General features: G+C 46.6%; 1 protein-coding gene across 6 annotated transcripts in view; it reads right to left on the reverse strand.

Annotated features, from left to right (window-relative positions):
- Positions 1-14,584, reverse strand: part of EXOC6B (exocyst complex component 6B) — a 344,538-nt gene that overhangs the window by 303,915 nt on the left and 26,039 nt on the right. The gene's annotated exons all lie outside the window — the stretch shown is intronic.

Here is a 14,584-nt window from a genome sequence, read left to right on the forward strand (position 1 = left end):
TTGTGGACCTGGTGATGAAACAGGTCACAGGTCAAGAGAGATTCTTTCAGATGTTCTTACCTGAGCAGAAATATTGCCAAAGAGAAATAAAGTTGTTAAAGTAAAATACTCCTTCTGATTCCTATTGAAATGGAAAGTGTTCCTAATCACTCTGGCATTTTAATGGCTCTGTCTTTATAAATTATGTAACACAGTTTAATGTGACATGAAGAGAGAGCTGCCTCTAAAGGCCCTGCTCTTATAAAACCATGGAATGGTTTGGGTTGGAAGGGACCTTAAAGCTCACCTTGTTCCACCCCCTGGTGTCCACCAGGGACACCTTCCACCAGCCCAGCTTGCTCCAAGCCCTGTCCAACCTGGCCTTGGACACTCCCAGGGATCCAGGGGCAGCCACAGCTTCTCTGCCCAACCTGGGACAGGGCCTCAACACCCACCCAGCCAGGAATTCCTTTCCAATCTCCCATCTATCCCTGCCCTCTGGCACTGGGAAGCCATTCCCTGTGTCCTGTCCCTCCCTGCCTTGTCCCCAGTCCCTCTCCAGCTCTCCTGGAGCCCCTTCAGGCCCTGCAAGGGGCTCTCAGCTCTCCCTGGAGCCTTCTCTTCTCCAGGTTGAATAGTCCCTCTTAAGCCTCATCTTCCTCTTCTTCCCAAACACGTCAAATTCCAGCAGATCCCAGAAGTCCAGGAGATGAACACACTGTTCTCATCTCTGCTTAGAGCAAAACTCAGGTCATTACACTCACACTTCAGCCAACCAAGCCTTGTTCCACCACCTCCCGTGGTTGATGGACATCAGGCACCAACCTCATCCTCTGCATGGGACATTTGTGCTGTCCCTGGGGACTCTCCAGTGGCAACTGAGGCACAGAGTTCATCCTTCTGTCCATCTCCAGTCTCTCCTGAGCTACCAGACCCTCTTGTCCTCATGGAAGCTGTAGGATGTTGTCACCTTTGAGACTCCCACATCCCCATCCAACACATCCTACCTCTGTCCCCTCCTCCACCAGGGGAGGCTTAGATTAAATATTAGGAAAATACTTGGCCTGGAAAGGGTTGTAAACCCTTGGAAGAGACTGTCAGGGGCGTGGTGGAGTCACCATCCTTGGAAGTGTTCAAAAAACGTGTGGAGGTGGCACTTGAGGACATGGTTCAGTGGTGACCAGGGTGGTGGTGTTGGGTTGATGGTTGGACTTTATCCTCTTAAAGGTCTTTTCCAACCTTAATGATTCTATGATTACAAAGGTAGCCAAATCCAGACAAATCCAAACCCTCAGAGGAAGAATCCAGAGGCACCATGACCCGTTTTAGCTTAGGGAACACTTTGGGAACACTGGTTGAAGGACTTTATCTCCACTGCTGCAACATCTTGTAACAAGGACAATAAAAGAGGCACCACCTAAGTGGGGATAACGGGATGGCAGCAGATCCAGTGCTGGCATCTCCCACCCCCTGGAATAACGGGGAGATAATCCCAAAGGTGGGACAGGTTTTGGGGCTATGACAAACATCAGGTTTCCTGCAGTTCCTTCACACACACACACAAGGGCAATCCCTGGGTCTGGGCAGGTCATCCCTCCTCCAGCTCAGGAGGAAGGAGTCAATATTTCTACCTTTGGAAGGAACAGCAACAAGGAGCGATGGGATGTGGTTTTGCTTATCCTGGCATATCATTCCCTAAATCCTTGCCTGAGCTGGAACAGATGAGCACAACGAAACATCAGGAGGCACTTGGACACCGGGAAGGGATTTTCCATCAAGGATTTCACCAACACAAAGCTTTAAGATTGAGAGCTTGTCTTCACCTTCAGTATTTCGTTATTTGATCTTAATTACACAAAGGCCTCACAGTTCCAGCACAAGGAAGAGCTCCATGGAGCTGGAGGACAGAATCACAAGGAACTTGCCTACAAGGATGTTACAATTCAGTTAAAGAACACAAAAATTATAACAAAAAGAAAAAAAAAGCTTCCTAAATTCTGCACAGACACCGTCCCATAATGTATTTTTTCCGGGAAGCAGCCACCCTGTGGATTTGCCATCCAGCTTTACAGAGGGACATCAATTATCCAGACTCCCCCCCCTACCCCACACAAAGGCTTCCCCAAGGATTACTTCCCGTGGCCACCAGGAGCAGACAAAAGGCAGCAGTGGGAGGTGGTTTTGTCAGCAGGGTTGATTTTCAGAGCCTGGTTTGCCCGTGGTCGGCTCAGCCTTTCCCAAAAGTGATGGTGTGGGCCCTTCTCCAGCTCCTCTTCCTCCTCCTCTCCTGCTTGTCTGCTCACACACTGATAAATTACTTGACCCAGCAAGTCAGGCCAGTTCTCTGAGCCTGGAAGAGCTGTTCTCCTGCCACACTTTCCTTCAGGAAAGAGCTGAGGATATGGGATGTTTCCCACAGAATATGGGTGCTTAGTTCCACCTGCAAGTCAACTGGCACCTAACCTGCAGGTGACCCTCTGAGAAGGTCACAAGGTCAGCAGCGTAGGAAGGGCTGAAACACCAACTAGAACACACTCCAAGTTCTCTTCCAGGCTACTATTTATCAAAAAAACAGCAAAAAAAACCCTCCCAAATTCCCTCCAAGATGTGCTGACAAGAGCTCAGTGCTCCAGACACTAAACAGAACAGCAGCACAGGGCCAAGAGCTGGAAGGAAAAGACCTTTCCATCACCAAACTGACCTCAGGAAAGCTGAGCAAGCAGAAAAGATGCCCAGAAGTTCTCCCCAACTACAGGGGAATATGGACTGTGAACAGGAGACAGAAAGGAATGCTCTACCCCTGAACTTGCACGATCCCAAAAAGGGCTCTAGGGGCAAAGCGTTTTTGGAGTCAAAACAGCTCTGGGTGACAGGGACAAGCTCAAAACAACAGGATTCTGGGACACTGGGGGAAATTTGGGAAGGAAGATTGCTCTGGGGGCAGAGCTTGGCTCAAACAAGCTCCACACACACACCAGCCCACCTCGCCCAGGGGCAGCACCTTGAGTAGTCAGTGAAGTCTTCACCAAACCAACAGGATCCACAGGGCAGATCCAAGAGGGATCAAAACCAAGGATAAAAGCCCCAAGAAGGTGAAGTCACATGTGCCAGATATGGGGGTGATTTAACCACTGCCAGAAGTTCTGGGAGCACCTGAACCCACAAGACGACTGTGGATGTTCAAGCTGTTTTCTCACCAGCTCTTCCAAAAACGCCACCCCGGCGATTCGTGGCTCATGGAGCACCGTGGAAGGGGCTTGGAAGAAGCAGACACACAAAAGGTAATCCAGAGGTAATAAAGTAATCCAGAATAAAGTAATCCAGAGCCACGGCAAACTAAAACCGGGATTGCCGCAGCCTTCGGGCCACCAGAGCTTCAGTGTCACCACCACCCCGTGTCACCACGGCTGAACTGCACCAGAGCACGGCAGGGAGCGTGTGACACACTTTGGAACACACAGGCAGCCAAAAGCAGGGCCAAAGCAGGACCAGCTCCAGGATCTGGAAGGCCTCAACTTGAACTCTGCACGCAGAGAAGCCCAAGCCAAGTATTTCACGCTGCTCCGTGATCCAGGCTCCGACAGCAGCGCCTTTCCTAAGAGCTGAAGCCAGACACGGAATCCACAGGAGGAAAGTTTGCTCAGACGACTGAAAGCTGGACAGCAGAGTTCCCAAAAGCAATTTGGAAGCCCTTTATCACCTCCTGGTGAGCTCAGCTCACCCCTCCACGAGACCACACCACGCAGAAAATGAGAACGGCGGCCTGGAAGCTTCGCTTCCCGCTCTGGATGTAAGGGTGCACCCAGAGCGTTCTGGAACATTCCTGGAAGTAGAACATTACCAAGGATATCTCAAAACATTTGTGTTTGTTTTGGGATCGGTGGGATTCTTTCTGAAAAGCACCTACACTGAAACAAGAACTTAAAACCGCAGAACCTTTAAATGTTTTCTCTTACCAGAAAATCTTACACCAACCTGTCTCCGTTCCCCTTCAAGGGGAAGATCAGGGATATTTCACATCCTGGCAAACACAGGCACAGAGGAATCAAGTGAAATGTCCACTGCCACACAACAAGCCTTGGCTGTGCCAGCAGAGCGTTTTCAGCCACCAGACCTTTCCCCAGGAGCAAGGGAAGCCAAGGAAGCTTGAAAGAAGCCACCAAAGACCTGTTGTCCTAGAAGAACCAGGTTGGTTCTCCTCTAACCCACCTGAGAAGGAACACATGTTCAGCCATCAGCTATTCCAGCCTCCAAAGAAAGATGGAAAACGTGCCAGTGTTGAGCAGGAAGAACGGGAGCGTGATGTTGGAGCAGCAGGAGCTGCTGCATCCATGGACACGGCCCAAGCTGGGCAAATCCCGCAATGGGAGAGGAGAGCAAACACCAGGAGTTTATTCCAGGCTGGTCCTGCCATTCAGTCTCCAAAATCTTCCATAAAAAGCTCCTTCTCCCCCATAATCTCATCGTCTCCACTATCCCAGTGGTCAGGTGAGCCAAGAAGGGCAAGGGCCCCTGGTCTGTGTCAGCCCTGGTGTGTCACAGCCCCAGGGCAGTGATTGTCCCCCTGTGCTGGCACTGCTGAGGCACCTCCAGCCCTGGGGGCAGCTCTGGGACCCTCAGACAGGAGAGACATGGAGGGGTTGGAGCGTGTGCAGGGAAGGGAACGGAGTTGGGAAGGGGCTGGAGCAGCAGGAGCAGCTGAGGGAGCTGGGGGGGCTCAGCCTGGAGCAAAGGAGGCTCAGGGGGGACCTTCTGGCTCTGCAACCCCCTGACAGGAGGGGGGAGCCGGGGGGGGGGTCGAGCTCTGCTCCCAGGGAACAAAGGACAGGAGGAGAGGGAATGGCCTTAAATTGCACCAAAAGAGGTTTAGGTTGGATATTGGGAAAAAATTCCTCCTGGAAAGGGTTGTCCAGCCCTGGCACAGCTGCCCAGGGCAGTGTTAGAGTCCCCATCCCTGGAGGGATTTAAAATCCCTGTGGATGTGGCACTTGGGGATATGGGTCAGTGGTGGCCTTGGCAGTGCTGGGGGATGGTTGGACTGGATGATCTCAGAGGGCTTTTTCAACCTAAACAATTCTATAATTCCATTAACCCTGTAATTCCATCCCCCAAATTAAACAGGGAAATTCAGCAGAATTCAGAATAGGGAAAAAAACCTGAACTACAGGGAAAGCAAATTCAGAACAGGGGAAAGCCCATCCCAAAACAGGGACATGTTGCCCCAATGCTCATTTTCCAGAAATGGTGCTTTTCTAATGAGCACACGCTGCCCATGCACTAATTAAACGAATTAAAACACAACCATTTTCAGCTGCCACCTGCACAGGGAAAGGTGGAAGTGCCCTTGTGCGAGACCAACCTGCACTAAAACAGCCAAGGGGCCACAGCAAGAGCACCAAAAAAACCTTTGTCTGAGCCATTCCAAGGGTTTCATCCCTTCTTCTTCTTCCCCATCTTCAGGAATGAGATGCCAACAATTGGGTTTGGCCACAGAGAAATTCCCTCGTGTGCTCCCAACTGGAATTGTTGCTCAGGAGCTTCATCACCACCTGATGGCAATTGTCACATTCCCACCCTCTTCCTCTTCCTTCTCCTCCTCCTCTGCTCCCCTCAAGCCAACGTTCCTCCATTTCCAACCATCCATTACAATTCCTATCAGTGACTTGGGCTTTTTTTGCTTAATTTAAGGCAAAGAACTCTGCACAAAGACAATTTAAAACTTTTTACCCGAGAGTTTTGGGGACAAAAAAAAAAAAAAAAAAAAAACACCCAGAGCAGTGTGACAGCACAGGAAAAATGAGGCTAATTAATTAATATTTAGGTGCAAGCATCTCAGCAAGACACTGTGGTCAGTCTTGAGTGAGGTATCTGCCCATCCTGTGGTTTTTAAAAGATCTGCCAGCACAGACCCAACTTGTTCAATCACTGCAAATAAATGAGAAATGATTGGATTAGTAAGTGAGAAGATAAAACAGCTACAACAGCAGCAGTTTAGAGCTGCCAGGGAAGGGAGCCCTCAGTCCTGCACTAAAATAACCAAAAATAAGCTCTCTGTGCTGGCTTGCAGAGGAATAACATTTGTTCTCGACTTGTTTTATGAAATCACAGTAAGAAGGGATGTCTGTGCTTGTTTAGGCTTCAAATTGAGCTCAGCCCAGATTTCAGCTTAACTGCTCAGTCCAGATTTCATCTTAACTACACCTTCACTCACCAAGAATTAAATCATTTCCAAGCACAGCAAGCTTTGAGTGGCACCTGACCCACGTTCTCAAGAGGCTGGAGGATTTTCCCCCCTCCTTAATTCCTGACTTCTGGATGGGATAACAGGATCTGATTGATCCAAGCAGGTCATTGTGGATGCTCAGTGTCCAAGGAGCAGAGAGCACCAAAACACCAGGGCTCCCCCCCCCCCAGAACAATTCCACTCCATCTTTCCTATATTTATTAATATTTTCAAGAAGAATTTTCAAGCTTTTCCTTCAGAGAACCTTGAAGGAGAGCTCCAGAACCCCCAACAGTGACAGTGCTGGTGGGAATCTCCCAAACCTTAAGCCACATGTTGGACAAACACACATTTTTAACATTTAAACAGAAATAACCCCAAAAGGGGTTCTTGGCACCAGGATTTGATCCCCAATGGAGATGAACAAAGAGAATATGACCCTTGTTTGTTCAGGCTGGATTTCTCCAGCTGTCCCAGCTCTGCATCACAAAAAAAACAGGTTAAAAGAGACACCCAGGGAGGGTCTGCAAGTCACAGAATCCCCAAATATCCCGTTGGAAGGGACCCACAAGGATCACTGAGTCCAACACTTAGCCCTGCACAGGCCCAAGCAGGACAAGTCTTTAAGGAAGAAAACAACCACTATTCATCATATTTAGTCTCTTTAAAGCATTATTTGTGGTCTGTACTTCATCCAGCTCCACTCATTTCTCTCTCAGTTCCCTTAATCTATTTAAAGAAATTAATTATCCCAGTTTTTACTCTCATTAAACTTGGTTGTTTTTTTTTTTCCCCACTCACCATTTTTTTTTTTTTTTTGCTATTTGAAAGCCTTACCATTTTCTTTGGGAGGTTATTTTTTAGAGGATTTGGGAGGATTGAGGTGGCTCTGGTAAATCAAGGGTCACTCAAAGGATGTCACATCACATAGCGAGGCCATGCCCTCAGTTAAGGACAAGAGGGAATAAGATGGGAATAAGCAAATCCAAGCTGGATAAATCCTCTTGGGATGCAGCACACAAGTCCTAAGCACCCACAAAACAAACTGTAAGGTATTTTGAAATAATAATAATAATAATAATAATAATAATTTATTATTTCACAGTGTTGAGGCTTCTAGTTTTTATTGCACATTGTGTGCAATGAAAGAGCTGAAAGAAGGTTCCATAAATAAATGGGAATCATCAGGATGTAGATGGTGCCAAGGCTTTTCCAGGGCACCAGAACCTTCCTGGGGATCCTTCAAGAACCTGAAGGCAACCAAAGGGATGAGTTTGGCAACGCTGAGAAGGGAGAATGGGAAGCAAATACAGCATAGAAGGAAAGGGATTTGGCCAGGGAGGAAAAACCCACCAAGGACAGTCCCAAAACTGCAGCAGGAGAGGGGGAAAAAACCTTTCAGACATCACTTGTGTGGGCAAAGGTTTGAGCTCCTCACAGACATCCAAAAGCACCAGAAAACCAGGGCAGAGGCCAAGGAAAACACGGCACTTCCCAAGGTAAACAGGACACATCCCTGGCTCAAGGTGGGATGGATGGGATGAAGGGAAGGCACCAAGATCTGCTCCTGGAACTGCCAAGAGAATTCCCACTCCCTTCTCACCCATTTGCAGGGAAAGGCACCCAGAACACGAGGCTGGAGGGAGCCAAACCTGAGATTTGAGAGCTGACACTTCTCATTTCCAGGCTGGGCAGGGCAATTAAACCCAAGCAACGACTTCTGGAGTCAAGGAAGTGATTAATTTGTCCACAGCTGATAACACCAATCGCTTATCCCAAATCCTGGCTGGCTGATGGCTCATCCTGGTTTAATATTCCACCAGCTTCACTGGAGGCAAGGGACAGGGCTGGCAGAGCAAAGGCTTTTACATCCAGACAGTTGAAACTGTAGATTTAGCTGTTAAAACATATAATTGGAAATCTATTCCTGCCTAGAAAAAGGCTGGAAAGTGAGGAAAAATAAGTTGGACAAGTAGAGGCACCAATAGATACAACACCAACCCACAGAAAGAACCCAAATCCTGCATCCATCCCTGCACAGAGCTGTGGGATCTGGAACCTGGGACTGTCCTGTAGTCTGAGAGACCTTATTTATAAATGTTATCTGCAGTCCCAAAATCCCTCAAGCCACCCACAGCACTTATCTAGGGATGAAAGGCATTCCTGTGGGATCAGATCTGCTCCCTAAAGCCAAGGAGCAGTTTGGGATATGTGACTGCAAGTGTTCCAGACGTTTTTGTAAGGACTTGAAGGGGCTGACAGGAAAGATGGAGAGAGAGCATTTACAAGGGATGGAGGGACAGGACACAGGGAATGGTTTCCCACTGTCAGAGGGCAGGGATAGATGGGATATTGGGAAGGAATTCCTCCCTGTGAGGGTGGGGAGGCCCTGGCATAGGTTTGGCAGAGAAGCTGTGGCTGCCCCTGGATCCCTGGAAGTGCCCAAGGCCAGGTTGGAGCAACCTGGTCTAGTGGAAGGTGTCCCTGCCCATGGCAGGGGGTGGCACTGGATGGGCTTTGAGGTCCCTTCCAACCCAAACCATTCCAGGATTCTATAAGTACTTTTCACATCAATCTGAAGATGTAACCTCCTGCTTTGCACTTTTTAACTCTATTTCCAACCACCAGAAGCAACTTTCCTGTTCCCTGAGAAGGGTGCTTGGGATCACAGAGTCATGGAATGGTTTGGGTTGGGAGGGACCTTAAAGTCCATCCAGTCTCACCCCCTGCCATGGGCAGGGACACCTTCCACTAGCCCAGGTTGTTCCAACCTGGCCTTGGACACTTCCAGGGATCCAGGGGCAGCCACAGCCTCTCTGCCCAACCTGGGACAGGGCCTCCCCACCCTCCCAGCCAGCAATTCCTTCCCAATATCCCATCTAAACTTGCTCACCTTCAGCTTAAGGCTATTCCCCCTTGTCCTGTCCCTCCATCCCTTGTCCCCAGTCCCTCTCCAGCTCCCCTGGAAACCCTTTAGGCACTGGAAGGGGCTGGAAGTTCTCCCCAGAGCCTTCTCTTCTCCAAAACATTCCTTTATTTCAGCTGCTGTACAAACCCATCCCATTGCATTCAGGGCTGCAGAATTGGAACACATCAAAGGATGGGTTTGATTTCTCAAACTGTGGTGGTTTAAGAGTTTGCAGATCCCCCTCTTCCCCCCGATCCCTCTGGATGGATGTTTGGAACACGTGGGTGAAGAACACACAGAACTTCATTATCAGAGATTCCTTGAGAGGTCAAACATTCCTGGGCTGTCTCACAGCACCCACACACAGGGAAGTGAGCATGGAATGACAGGTGAGCCCATTCCCAAGGGATGCAAGGCAAAGCTGGAATGGGATTTCCCTGGAAAATGAAGCCATCCAAGCCAGGCTGGCTCTCAAATGCTTCCTGTCCTCAGAAAACAAGAAGTGCTCTGGCAGAAGGAGGTATCTCAGCATCAGAGGAAGCCTCACTTGCCCAAAAATCCTATTTAGCAATGGATGGAATCTGAACTAATCCTGGAATCTGAACTAATCCTCCTCAGCCAGTGGGATAAGGATGAACAGTGAGAGGACCACGTCCCTTCAGACACACCCTGCACTATCCCATCCTGGTCCAGCACCACATTCCTCCAGTCCTGCCACTCCACATCTCCCCTCAGGGATGGAGGCACAGAACACATGGAATTAGCAGAGACAAGGTGAACATCAAACCTGCTCCATCCCAGGATCCCATCAGTCAAGTTCAAGCCATGAGGGGATCTGGGCTAATTTGGTTATTTGGAAACCACCAGATGAGGTCAAGGGGTGACATTTACACCTTTAAACCTCTCTCTGTGTGGGAGGAGGGAAAGCCAGGCTGCCAAATGGGAATGAAGAGCCAAATCCTTCCCTGGGAGGGTGGTGAGGGGCTGGGATGGAATTCCCAGAGAAGCTGTGGCTGCCCCTGGATCCCTGGAAGTGTCCAAGGCCGGGTTGGAGCAACCTGGGCTAGTGGAAGTTGTCCCTGAGTTGGAACCAGATGGGCTTTAAGGTCCCTTGGCTTTTCCACCATCATTTTGGGGACTGTGGTTTCAAAATAACCTACAGAAGGTCCCAACTGCCACCCAAAAATCTCACTGCATATGTAAGGTCAGACTTTCCTGAAGGACCTGCTGCTGTTCTCCCTGGGAGACTCCTGGACCAACTTTACTTGGGTTTGTATTAGTTATAAATAGTAAATATTAGATATCAATACTGGATATCAATATTACATGTAAATGTTACATGTAATACTGGATATCAATACTGGATATCAATATTACATGTAAATGTTACATGTAATACTGGATATCAATACTGGATATCAATATTACATGTAAATGTTACATGTAATACTGGATATCAATACTGGATATCAATATTACATGTAAATGTTACATGTAATACTGGATATCAATACTGGATATCAATACTGGATATCAATACTGGATATCAATACTGGATATCAATACTGGATATCAATACTGGATATCAATACTGGATATCAATACTGGATATCAATACTGGATATCAATACTGGATATCAATACTGGATATCAATACTGGATATCAATACTGGATATCAATACTGGATATCAATATTAGCTATAAATAATGGATATCAATATTAGCTATAAATAATGGATATCAATATTACATGTAAATATTACCTGTAATAGTAGAAATAAATAGTAGATATACATGCTACATATAAATAGTTTTTTGGGAGTTTGAAGCCTTATACATCCAAGCATCCCCTTCCAGGTGGTTCCCTCTCCCTTTGGAAGTTGCTCATTTTACAGCTCCTAAAACAGCCCAGCCACTTCCACAGTTTAGGCTTTAAAAGATTTAAAAAAAAAAAAAATAAAATAAAAATAAAAAGAGGATTTTTTGTCAGAGTATGACTTTTTTTGCTGGAAAACTGCCACCCTCAGGATTTGGAATCCAAAGTCTGGTGTTTGTAACTAGGAATTCCTTGTTTACAAGCAATGCCCAGGGAACGCTTTGGGAGGCTGCACTGCAGGTACACAGGGACTGTCCTCAATTCAAATCTGATCCACACACCAGGATCAGGAAAAATCAGGCACTTTTCCACACCTGAAACATCCCCTGCACTTATTAAGTTGTAACCTGCAGCCACAGAACAACTCTGCCTCCGTTTCAGCTCCTCAGAGCAAGAAGAAATCAGGGAAGACTGACTCAAAAGCCTCACTGAAACTGGATATTTGGCTGATAATCCTCCCCACGACCAAAAGCTGCTTTGAACCAAGTCCAGAAACTCAAATGAGAAAACTGGGATTGCAAAACATCATTTTCTTCATTAGAAGCAGCAAACTCAAATTTAATTAGTGGGAATATAATGTGAAAATTCTGTTTTCACCCCTCCCTCACCCCCCAGCACAACAACAGTGATGCAGGTTTGGGCAGTGGAATAAAAAGGGCAATAAATGGATTTTTTTCCAGCAGGAAATTCCATGGAGTGGAAGGAGCAAGAGGTACAGGATCTGGGATGTTCTTTGCACACCTCAGACCGCCCGTAGCCTCTCCCTTTAACAAAGTAACGTTATTCCCGATATTCCCATGTCCCACCCGTCCCACACAAGGCACATCCCAAGGAATCTCACTCTGCCCTTGGGCAAAGTCACTCATTTCCCAGTCGCCGCCTCTGCTCGTCCTGGGAATCCTCTGAACCAAGGAACGATACCGGATTTTGCCACTTGATGGCACCAGAGAAAACCCTATATTTTCACACGACCAGTCCAGATTCCGAAGGCAGGGAAAGCAAGATCTAAACCCTACAGAAAGATGTTGAAGTGTTGGGAAAAGTCCCAGAGGAGACCCCGGAGCTGCTGCCAGGGCTGGAGCCCCTCTGCTCTGGAGCCAGGCTGGGAGAGCTGGGGGGGTTCCCCTGGAGAAGAGAAGGCTCCAGGGAGAGCTGGGAGCCCCTTGCAGGGCCTGAATGGGCTCCAGGAGAGCTGGAGAGGGACTGGGGACAAGGCAGGGAGGGACAGGACACAGGGAATGGCTTCCCACTGCCAGAGGGCAGGGATGGATGGGATATTGGGAAGGAATTCCTGGCTGTGAGGGTGGGGAGGCCCTGGCCCAGGTTGGGCAGAGAAGCTGTGGCTGCCCCTGGATCCCTGGAAGTGTCCAAGGCCAGGTTGGAGCAACCTGAGCTAGTGGAAAGTGTCCCTGCCCATGGCTTTTAAGGTCCATCAACCAAACCATTCCATGATTCCACGATAAGAACACAAGACAAAAAGCGTCCCCCAGACTCTGATATCCCTTCATCCAAACAGTGCATCCAAAGGGATCACACCACTTGTACTTCCAGGCTCCAAGCACAGCCCTCCACGGCCTTGATCACTGAGGCCACACAGGATCCAAACCAGCAACTCAATTCCAGAGACAAAACCTGAATCCAGCAGCATCCGCTGGTGAGGAAATATCGGCACCGACGGAAAAGCGGGAGCATTCACACAGGACACTTGGCCTTCCAGCACAATTCCAGCCAAAAGACCACGCGTGGAGAAGCTGGGAAAACCAAGCCCAAGCCAATCCCGGGCACATCCAGCCCTTCCAGCCCCAGCTGGCCCTTCCCCAAGCCAAGGGGTGACAAAGTAAATCCCCAATCCAATTAAAACGAGCCGGAGTTAATCAAGAGTCGACCACGATGCCAAGGCACCGGGTTACCCACGGCTTCCTCATTCCCACAAAAGTCACACTGTCACAGAAAATCCAGGACAACGCTCATCCCTGGGAGATGAACCCACATGGATGGAGAGGGAAGGTCCTGCCCTCAGCTGGAACCAGAACCCAGAGCTCTCCTGCTGCAACACAGCCAAGAAAACCCCCCTGTGATTTCCAGTCTGGATTATCATCCCATATCCTGCTATCCTGCAGGAATTCCCGCTTTTCGTTGCCATCCCTGCCACCAATGGACAAAAATTCCACCCCCAATTCTCACTAAATTCTCCAAAAGGAGAACCCACGGGAGCCACATCCACGTTTATTACTCCTTTCCCCAAAGCTGTTCCTAATTCTGAATATTTGACAGCCCGGGCTGGCCACGAAACAGGGAAAAGAAGTCAACTAAAAAATTAAAAAGTAGGTCTGAGTGGGGTTTTTCCTGTTGCAGAAAATGCCTGGGATGTGTTTCCACTCGTGCCAAGTACCCAAGAAATGAGAATTTCTCAGTTGGTTTAAAGGCCCTGCAAGGAAATATGAGTCCCAACAAGATCCATGAGGGTTATAACTCGGATTTCTCTCTGTTGTTCTTACACTTCTCCATTGGAGCTGCAGGAAATCTTAATTAAAAGCCTGTGCTGAAAGTTCAGCCCAAAAATACAAAGGGAGCTTCTGTTCCCAGGGTGGAAATCCCACAGAAATCCATCCTGGGAGCCCAAACACCAGTGGGCAACCAAAGCCCTCGTGGAAGGGGAAAGAAAACCTCCTGGGCAAAGGAACTGTCCCATGAGGGAGACTGAGCTCGGGGTTGGTCAATGAGGATTTGCTTTAACAGCCTCTGATCGTCCAGGAATTGGGAATCAGGTCGGTGTCAGGGATTGGGAATGGTTTAGGAATGAAGAATTTATAAAAAAATAAGAGTAAAAATTAAAATAATGATGATAAATTAAGGAAATTATAATAAAATAATAATAAAATTATGATATGAATAATAAAATAACCGTTAAAGTAATAATAAAATAATGCAGAGATAATAATAAAACTAATAATAAAACTAATAATAAAACTAATACTAAAACTAATACTAAAACTAATACTAAAACTAATAATAAAACTAATAATAAAACTAATAATAAAACTACTAAAATAATACAAAAATAATAGTAAAAATTATAATAAAATAAAAACAGTATTAATAATAAAACTAATAATAAGATTAATACTAAAACTAGTAATAAATCTAATCATAAAACTAATAATGAAATAATTAAAATACTAATAAAATAACAACAAAAATAACAACAAAAATAACAACAAAAATAACAACAAAAATAACAACAAAAATAACAACAAAAATAACAACAAAAATAACAACAAAAATAACAACAAAAATAACAACAAAAATAACAACAAAAATAACAACAAAATAACAACAAAAATAACAACAAAAATAACAACAAAAATAACAACAAAAATAACAACAAAAATAACAACAAAAATAACAACAAAAATAACAACAAAAATAACAACAAAAATAACAACAAAAATAACAACAAAAATAACAACAAAAATAACAACAAAAATAACAACAAAAATAACAACAAAAATAACAACAAAAATAACAACAAAAATAACAACAAAAATAACAACAAAAATAACAACAAAAATAACAACAAAAATAACAACAAAAATA

The sequence above is a fragment of the Chiroxiphia lanceolata genome, chromosome 4, assembly GCF_009829145.1.
Source record: "Chiroxiphia lanceolata isolate bChiLan1 chromosome 4, bChiLan1.pri, whole genome shotgun sequence".
Lineage (NCBI taxonomy): Eukaryota > Metazoa > Chordata > Aves > Passeriformes > Pipridae > Chiroxiphia > Chiroxiphia lanceolata.